Source organism: Cucurbita maxima, unplaced genomic scaffold (assembly GCF_002738345.1).
Source record: "Cucurbita maxima cultivar Rimu unplaced genomic scaffold, Cmax_1.0 Cma_Scf00927, whole genome shotgun sequence".
In the NCBI taxonomy this organism is placed as follows: domain Eukaryota; kingdom Viridiplantae; phylum Streptophyta; class Magnoliopsida; order Cucurbitales; family Cucurbitaceae; genus Cucurbita; species Cucurbita maxima.
The window spans coordinates 796-7803 of NW_019272943.1; the positions used below are offsets into that span (position 1 = coordinate 796).

The following is a 7008-nucleotide window of genomic DNA, read 5'->3' on the forward strand; positions in this document are numbered from 1 at the left end:
GTACTACTCTCGCCCAAGCACGCTTGTCTGCGGAGTTCTGATGGGATCCGGTGCATTAGTGCTGGTAGGATCGCACCCGACATGCCATGCGCACAAAATCGGATTTAACGCATGCGGGGCGGCATGATCGAAACGCGATGGGCGTGAGCGGGGGAGGTTCTCATTTGTAGAGAAAGGAAGAAAAGAACTGGGAGAAATTGAAAGAAAAAAAGGGGTGCAACACGAGGACTTCCCAAGTGGTCACCCAACTTAGTACTACTCTCGCCCAAGCACGCTTAACTGCGGAGTTCTGATGGGATCCGGTGCATTAGTGCTGGTATGATCGCACCCGACATGCCATGCGCACAAAATCGGATTTAACGCATGCGGGGCGGCATGATCGAAACGCGATGGGCGTGAGCGGGGGAGGTTCTCATTTGTAGAGAAAGGAAGAAAAGAACTGGGAGAAATTGAAAGAAAAAAAGGGGTGCAACACGAGGACTTCCCAAGTGGTCACCCAACTTAGTACTACTCTCGCCCAAGCACGCTTAACTGCGGAGTTCTGATGGGATCCGGTGCATTAGTGCTGGTATGATCGCACCCGACATGCCATGCGCACAAAATCGGATTTAACGCATGCGGGGCGGCATGATCGAAACGCGATGGGCGTGAGCGGGGGAGGTTCTCATTTGTAGAGAAAGGAAGAAAAGAACTGGGAGAAATTGAAAGAAAAAAAGGGGTGCAACACGAGGACTTCCCAAGTGGTCACCCAACTTAGTACTACTCTCGCCCAAGCACGCTTAACTGCGGAGTTCTGATGGGATCCGGTGCATTAGTGCTGGTATGATCGCACCCGACATGCCATGCGCACAAAATCGGATTTAACGCATGCGGGGCGGCATGATCGAAACGCGATGGGCGTGAGCGGGGGAGGTTCTCATTTGTAGAGAAAGGAAGAAAAGAACTGGGAGAAATTGAAAGAAAAAAAGGGGTGCAACACGAGGACTTCCCAAGTGGTCACCCAACTTAGTACTACTCTCGCCCAAGCACGCTTAACTGCGGAGTTCTGATGGGATCCGGTGCATTAGTGCTGGTATGATCGCACCCGACATGCCATGCGCACAAAATCGGATTTAACGCATGCGGGGCGGCATGATCGAAACGCGATGGGCGTGAGCGGGGGAGGTTCTCATTTGTAGAGAAAGGAAGAAAAGAACTGGGAGAAATTGAAAGAAAAAAAGGGGTGCAACACGAGGACTTCCCAAGTGGTCACCCAACTTAGTACTACTCTCGCCCAAGCACGCTTAACTGCGGAGTTCTGATGGGATCCGGTGCATTAGTGCTGGTATGATCGCACCCGACATGCCATGCGCACAAAATCGGATTTAACGCATGCGGGGCGGCATGATCGAAACGCGATGGGCGTGAGCGGGGGAGGTTCTCATTTGTAGAGAAAGGAAGAAAAGAACTGGGAGAAATTGAAAGAAAAAAAGGGGTGCAACACGAGGACTTCCCAAGTGGTCACCCAACTTAGTACTACTCTCGCCCAAGCACGCTTAACTGCGGAGTTCTGATGGGATCCGGTGCATTAGTGCTGGTATGATCGCACCCGACATGCCATGCGCACAAAATCGGATTTAACGCATGCGGGGCGGCATGATCGAAACGCGATGGGCGTGAGCGGGGGAGGTTCTCATTTGTAGAGAAAGGAAGAAAAGAACTGGGAGAAATTGAAAGAAAAAAAGGGGTGCAACACGAGGACTTCCCAAGTGGTCACCCAACTTAGTACTACTCTCGCCCAAGCACGCTTAACTGCGGAGTTCTGATGGGATCCGGTGCATTAGTGCTGGTATGATCGCACCCGACATGCCATGCGCACAAAATCGGATTTAACGCATGCGGGGCGGCATGATCGAAACGCGATGGGCGTGAGCGGGGGAGGTTCTCATTTGTAGAGAAAGGAAGAAAAGAACTGGGAGAAATTGAAAGAAAAAAAGGGGTGCAACACGAGGACTTCCCAAGTGGTCACCCAACTTAGTACTACTCTCGCCCAAGCACGCTTAACTGCGGAGTTCTGATGGGATCCGGTGCATTAGTGCTGGTATGATCGCACCCGACATGCCATGCGCACAAAATCGGATTTAACGCATGCGGGGCGGCATGATCGAAACGCGATGGGCGTGAGCGGGGGAGGTTCTCATTTGTAGAGAAAGGAAGAAAAGAACTGGGAGAAATTGAAAGAAAAAAAGGGGTGCAACACGAGGACTTCCCAAGTGGTCACCCAACTTAGTACTACTCTCGCCCAAGCACGCTTAACTGCGGAGTTCTGATGGGATCCGGTGCATTAGTGCTGGTATGATCGCACCCGACATGCCATGCGCACAAAATCGGATTTAACGCATGCGGGGCGGCATGATCGAAACGCGATGGGCGTGAGCGGGGGAGGTTCTCATTTGTAGAGAAAGGAAGAAAAGAACTGGGAGAAATTGAAAGAAAAAAAGGGGTGCAACACGAGGACTTCCCAAGTGGTCACCCAACTTAGTACTACTCTCGCCCAAGCACGCTTAACTGCGGAGTTCTGATGGGATCCGGTGCATTAGTGCTGGTATGATCGCACCCGACATGCCATGCGCACAAAATCGGATTTAACGCATGCGGGGCGGCATGATCGAAACGCGATGGGCGTGAGCGGGGGAGGTTCTCATTTGTAGAGAAAGGAAGAAAAGAACTGGGAGAAATTGAAAGAAAAAAAGGGGTGCAACACGAGGACTTCCCAAGTGGTCACCCAACTTAGTACTACTCTCGCCCAAGCACGCTTAACTGCGGAGTTCTGATGGGATCCGGTGCATTAGTGCTGGTATGATCGCACCCGACATGCCATGCGCACAAAATCGGATTTAACGCATGCGGGGCGGCATGATCGAAACGCGATGGGCGTGAGCGGGGGAGGTTCTCATTTGTAGAGAAAGGAAGAAAAGAACTCGGAGAAATTGAAAGAAAAAAAGGGGAGAAACACGAGGACTTCCCAAGTGGTCACCTAACTTAGTACTACTCCCGCCCAAGCACGCTTAACTGCGGAGTTCTGATGGGATCCGGTGCATTAGTGCTGGTATGATCGCACCCGACATGCCATGCGCACAAAATCGGATTTAACGCATGCGGGGCGGCATGATCGAAACGCGATGGGCGTGAGCGGGGGAGGTTCTCATTTGTAGAGATAGGAAGAAAAGAACTGGGAGAAATTGAAAGAAAAAAAGGGGTGCAACACGAGGACTTCCCAAGTGGTCACCCAACTTAGTACTACTCTCGCCCAAGCACGCTTAATTGCGGAGTTCTGATGGGATCCGATGCATTAGTGCTGGTATGATCGCACCCGACATGCCATGCGCACAAAATCAGATTTAACGCATGCGGGGCGGCATGATCGAAACGCGATGGGCGTGAGCGGGGGAGGTTCTCATTTGTAGAGAAAGGAAGAAAAGAACTCGGAGAAATTGAAAGAAAAAAAGGGGTGCAACACGAGGACTTCCCAAGTGGTCACCCAACTTATTACTACTCTCGACCAAGCACGCTTAACTGCGGAGTTCTGATGGGATCCGGTGCATTAGTGCTGGTATGATCGCACCCGACATGCCATGCGCACAAAATCGGATTTAACGCATGCGGGGCGGCATGATCGAAACGCGATGGGCGTGAGCGGGGGAGGTTCTCATTTGTAGAGAAAGGAAGAAAAGAACTGGGAGAAATTGAAAGAAAAAAAGGGGTGCAACACGAGGACTTCCCAAGTGGTCACCCAACTTAGTACTACTCTCACCCAAGCACGCTTAATTGCGGAGTTCTGATGGGATCCGGTGCATTAGTGCTGGTATGATCGCACCCGACATGCCATGCGCACAAAATCAGATTTAACGCATGCGGGGCGGCATGATCGAAACGCGATGGGCGTGAGCGGGGGAGGTTCTCATTTGTAGAGAAAGGAAGAAAAGAACTCGGAGAAATTGAAAGAAAAAAAGGGGTGCAACACGAGGACTTCCCAAGTGGTCACCCAACTTATTACTACTCTCGACCAAGCACGCTTAACTACGGAGTTCTGATGGGATTCGGTGCATTAGTGCTGGTATGATCGCACCCGACATGCCATGCGCACAAAATCGGATTTAACGCATGCGGGGCGGCATGATCGAAACGCGATGGGCGTGAGCGGGGGAGGTTCTCATTTGTAGAGAAAGGAAGAAAAGAACTCGGAGAAATGGAAAGAAAAAAAGGGGAGAAACACGAGGACTTCCCAAGTGGTCACCCAACTTAGTACTACTCCCGCCCAAGCACGCTTAACTGCGGAGTTCTGATGAGATCCGGTGCATTAGTGCTGGTATGATCGCACCCGACATGCCATGCGCACAAAATCGGATTTAACGCATGCGGGGCGGCATGATCGAAACGCGATGGGCGTGAGCGGGGGAGGTTCTCATTTGTAGAGAAAGGAAGAAAAGAACTGGGCGAAATTGAAAGAAAAAAAGGGGTGCAACACGAGGACTTCCCAAGTGGTCACCCAACTTAGTACTACTCTTGCCCAAGCACGCTTAGCTGCGGAGTTCTGATGGGATTCGGTGCATTAGTGCTGGTATGATCGCACCCGACATGCCATGCGCACAAAATCGGATTTAACGCATGCGGGGCGGCATGATCGAAACGCGATGGGCGTGAGCGGGGGAGGTTCTCATTTGTAGAGAAAGGAAGAAAAGAACTGGGAGAAATTGAAAGAAAAAAAGGGGTGCAACACGAGGACTTCCCAAGTGGTCACCCAACTTAGTACTACTCTCGCCCAAGCACGCTTAGCTGCGGAGTTCTGATGGGATTCGGTGCATTAGTGCTGGTATGATCGCACCCGACATGCCATGCGCACAAAATCGGATTTAACGCATGCGGGGCGGCATGATCGAAACGCGATGGGCGTGAGCGGGGGAGGTTCTCATTTGTAGAGAAAGGAAGAAAAGAACTGGGAGAAATTGAAAGAAAAAAAGGGGTGCAACACGAGGACTTCCCAAGTGGTCACCCAACTTAGTACTACTCTCGCCCAAGCACGCTTAACTGCGGAGTTCTGATGGGATCCGGTGCATTAGTGCTGGTATGATCGCACCCGACATGCCATGCGCACAAAATCGGATTTAACGCATGCGGGGCGGCATGATCGAAACGCGATGGGCGTGAGCGGGGGAGGTTCTCATTTGTAGAGAAAGGAAGAAAAGAACTGGGAGAAATTGAAAGAAAAAAAGGGGTGCAACACGAGGACTTCCCAAGTGGTCACCCAACTTAGTACTACTCTCGCCCAAGCACGCTTAACTGCGGAGTTCTGATGGGATCCGGTGCATTAGTGCTGGTATGATCGCACCCGACATGCCATGCGCACAAAATCGGATTTAACGCATGCGGGGCGGCATGATCGAAACGCGATGGGCGTGAGCGGGGGAGGTTCTCATTTGTAGAGAAAGGAAGAAAAGAACTGGGAGAAATTGAAAGAAAAAAAGGGGTGCAACACGAGGACTTCCCAAGTGGTCACCCAACTTAGTACTACTCTCGCCCAAGCACGCTTAACTGCGGAGTTCTGATGGGATCCAGTGCATTAGTGCTGGTATGATCGCACCCGACATGCCATGCGCACAAAACCCGATTTAACGCATGCGGGGCGGCATGATCGAAACGCGATGGGCGTGAGCGGGGGAGGTTCTCATTTGTAGAGAAAGGAAGAAAAGAACTGGGAGAAATTGAAAGAAAAAAAGGGGTGCAACACGAGGACTTCCCAAGTGGTCACCCAACTTAGTACTACTCTCGCCCAAGCACGCTTAACTGCGGAGTTCTGATGGGATCCGGTGCATTAGTGCTGGTATGATCGCACCCGACATGCCATGCGCACAAAATCGAATTTAACGCATGCGGGGTGGCATGATCGAAACGCGATGGGCGTGAGCGGGGGAGGTTCTCATTTGTAGAGAAAGGAAGAAAAGAACTCGGAGAAATTGAAAGAAAAAAAGGGGTGCAACACGAGGACTTCCCAAGTGGTCACCCAACTTATTACTACTCTCGCCCAAGCACGCTTAACTACTGAGTTCTGATGGGATTCGGTGCATTAGTGCTGGTATGATCGCACCCGACATGCCATGCGCACAAAATCGGATTTAACGCATGCGGGGCGGCATGATCGAAACGCGATGGGCGTGAGCGGGGGAGGTTCTCATTTGTAGAGAAAGGAAGAAAAGAACTCGGAGAAATGGAAAGAAAAAAAGGGGAGAAACACAAGGACTTCCCAAGTGGTCACCCAACTTAGTACTACTCTCGCCCAAGCACGCTTAACTGCGGAGTTCTGATGGGATCCGGTGCATTAGTGCTGGTATGATCGCACCCGACATGCCATGCGCACAAAATCGGATTTAACGCATGCGGGGCGGCATGATCGAAACGCGATGGGCGTGAGCGGGGGAGGTTCTCATTTGTAGAGAAAGGAAGAAAAGAACTGGGAGAAATTGAAAGAAAAAAAGGGGTGCAACACGAGGACTTCCCAAGTGGTCACCCAACTTAGTACTACTCTCGCCAAAGCACGCTTAACTGCGGAGTTCTGATGGGATTCGGTGCATTAGTGCTGGTATGATCGCACCCGACATGCCATGCGCACAAAATCGGATTTAACGCATGCGGGGCGGCATGATCGAAACGCGATGGGCGTGAGCGGGGGAGGTTCTCATTTGTAGAGAAAGGAAGAAAAGAACTGGGAGAAATTGAAAGAAAAAAAGGGGTGCAACACGAGGACTTCCCAAGTGGTCACCCAACTTAGTACTACTCTCGCCCAAGCACGCTTAACTGCGGAGTTCTGATGGGATCCGGTGCATTAGTGCTGGTATGATCCATCCCGACATGCCATGCGCACAAAATCGGATTTAACGCATGCGGGGCGGCATGATCGAAACGCGATGGGCGTGAGCGGGGGAGGTTCTCATTTGTAGAGAAAGGAAGAAAAGAACTCGGAGAAATTGAAAG

General features: G+C 51.3%; 27 non-coding genes across 27 annotated transcripts; all 27 read right to left on the reverse strand.

Moving 5' to 3' along the window:
* Positions 1–211: 211 nt before the first annotated feature.
* LOC111475040 lies at positions 212–330 on the reverse strand. Its single transcript, XR_002716287.1, has one exon. It is a non-coding gene; the product is annotated as a 5S ribosomal RNA (ribosomal RNA).
* A 133-nt stretch (positions 331–463) lies between these two features.
* On the reverse strand, positions 464–582 carry LOC111475051. The gene has a single exon (XR_002716298.1). It is a non-coding gene; the product is annotated as a 5S ribosomal RNA (ribosomal RNA).
* A 133-nt stretch (positions 583–715) lies between these two features.
* LOC111475063 lies at positions 716–834 on the reverse strand. Its single transcript, XR_002716309.1, has one exon. It is a non-coding gene; the product is annotated as a 5S ribosomal RNA (ribosomal RNA).
* Positions 835–967: 133 nt separating this feature from the next.
* On the reverse strand, positions 968–1086 carry LOC111475073. The gene has a single exon (XR_002716319.1). It is a non-coding gene; the product is annotated as a 5S ribosomal RNA (ribosomal RNA).
* Positions 1087–1219: 133 nt separating this feature from the next.
* On the reverse strand, positions 1220–1338 carry LOC111475074. Its single transcript, XR_002716320.1, has one exon. It is a non-coding gene; the product is annotated as a 5S ribosomal RNA (ribosomal RNA).
* A 133-nt stretch (positions 1339–1471) lies between these two features.
* Positions 1472–1590, reverse strand: LOC111475041. The gene has a single exon (XR_002716288.1). It is a non-coding gene; the product is annotated as a 5S ribosomal RNA (ribosomal RNA).
* Positions 1591–1723: 133 nt separating this feature from the next.
* LOC111475042 lies at positions 1724–1842 on the reverse strand. The gene has a single exon (XR_002716289.1). It is a non-coding gene; the product is annotated as a 5S ribosomal RNA (ribosomal RNA).
* A 133-nt stretch (positions 1843–1975) lies between these two features.
* LOC111475043 lies at positions 1976–2094 on the reverse strand. The gene has a single exon (XR_002716290.1). It is a non-coding gene; the product is annotated as a 5S ribosomal RNA (ribosomal RNA).
* A 133-nt stretch (positions 2095–2227) lies between these two features.
* Positions 2228–2346, reverse strand: LOC111475044. Its single transcript, XR_002716291.1, has one exon. It is a non-coding gene; the product is annotated as a 5S ribosomal RNA (ribosomal RNA).
* A 133-nt stretch (positions 2347–2479) lies between these two features.
* On the reverse strand, positions 2480–2598 carry LOC111475045. Its single transcript, XR_002716292.1, has one exon. It is a non-coding gene; the product is annotated as a 5S ribosomal RNA (ribosomal RNA).
* Positions 2599–2731: 133 nt separating this feature from the next.
* On the reverse strand, positions 2732–2850 carry LOC111475046. Its single transcript, XR_002716293.1, has one exon. It is a non-coding gene; the product is annotated as a 5S ribosomal RNA (ribosomal RNA).
* A 133-nt stretch (positions 2851–2983) lies between these two features.
* Positions 2984–3102, reverse strand: LOC111475069. The gene has a single exon (XR_002716315.1). It is a non-coding gene; the product is annotated as a 5S ribosomal RNA (ribosomal RNA).
* A 133-nt stretch (positions 3103–3235) lies between these two features.
* LOC111475057 lies at positions 3236–3354 on the reverse strand. The gene has a single exon (XR_002716303.1). It is a non-coding gene; the product is annotated as a 5S ribosomal RNA (ribosomal RNA).
* Positions 3355–3487: 133 nt separating this feature from the next.
* Positions 3488–3606, reverse strand: LOC111475059. Its single transcript, XR_002716305.1, has one exon. It is a non-coding gene; the product is annotated as a 5S ribosomal RNA (ribosomal RNA).
* A 133-nt stretch (positions 3607–3739) lies between these two features.
* Positions 3740–3858, reverse strand: LOC111475056. Its single transcript, XR_002716302.1, has one exon. It is a non-coding gene; the product is annotated as a 5S ribosomal RNA (ribosomal RNA).
* A 133-nt stretch (positions 3859–3991) lies between these two features.
* On the reverse strand, positions 3992–4110 carry LOC111475070. Its single transcript, XR_002716316.1, has one exon. It is a non-coding gene; the product is annotated as a 5S ribosomal RNA (ribosomal RNA).
* A 133-nt stretch (positions 4111–4243) lies between these two features.
* On the reverse strand, positions 4244–4362 carry LOC111475065. Its single transcript, XR_002716311.1, has one exon. It is a non-coding gene; the product is annotated as a 5S ribosomal RNA (ribosomal RNA).
* A 133-nt stretch (positions 4363–4495) lies between these two features.
* On the reverse strand, positions 4496–4614 carry LOC111475061. The gene has a single exon (XR_002716307.1). It is a non-coding gene; the product is annotated as a 5S ribosomal RNA (ribosomal RNA).
* Positions 4615–4747: 133 nt separating this feature from the next.
* Positions 4748–4866, reverse strand: LOC111475055. The gene has a single exon (XR_002716301.1). It is a non-coding gene; the product is annotated as a 5S ribosomal RNA (ribosomal RNA).
* Positions 4867–4999: 133 nt separating this feature from the next.
* On the reverse strand, positions 5000–5118 carry LOC111475047. Its single transcript, XR_002716294.1, has one exon. It is a non-coding gene; the product is annotated as a 5S ribosomal RNA (ribosomal RNA).
* A 133-nt stretch (positions 5119–5251) lies between these two features.
* On the reverse strand, positions 5252–5370 carry LOC111475048. The gene has a single exon (XR_002716295.1). It is a non-coding gene; the product is annotated as a 5S ribosomal RNA (ribosomal RNA).
* A 133-nt stretch (positions 5371–5503) lies between these two features.
* On the reverse strand, positions 5504–5622 carry LOC111475050. The gene has a single exon (XR_002716297.1). It is a non-coding gene; the product is annotated as a 5S ribosomal RNA (ribosomal RNA).
* Positions 5623–5755: 133 nt separating this feature from the next.
* LOC111475049 lies at positions 5756–5874 on the reverse strand. Its single transcript, XR_002716296.1, has one exon. It is a non-coding gene; the product is annotated as a 5S ribosomal RNA (ribosomal RNA).
* A 133-nt stretch (positions 5875–6007) lies between these two features.
* On the reverse strand, positions 6008–6126 carry LOC111475071. The gene has a single exon (XR_002716317.1). It is a non-coding gene; the product is annotated as a 5S ribosomal RNA (ribosomal RNA).
* Positions 6127–6259: 133 nt separating this feature from the next.
* LOC111475062 lies at positions 6260–6378 on the reverse strand. Its single transcript, XR_002716308.1, has one exon. It is a non-coding gene; the product is annotated as a 5S ribosomal RNA (ribosomal RNA).
* Positions 6379–6511: 133 nt separating this feature from the next.
* On the reverse strand, positions 6512–6630 carry LOC111475066. Its single transcript, XR_002716312.1, has one exon. It is a non-coding gene; the product is annotated as a 5S ribosomal RNA (ribosomal RNA).
* A 133-nt stretch (positions 6631–6763) lies between these two features.
* LOC111475068 lies at positions 6764–6882 on the reverse strand. The gene has a single exon (XR_002716314.1). It is a non-coding gene; the product is annotated as a 5S ribosomal RNA (ribosomal RNA).
* Positions 6883–7008: the final 126 nt, after the last annotated feature.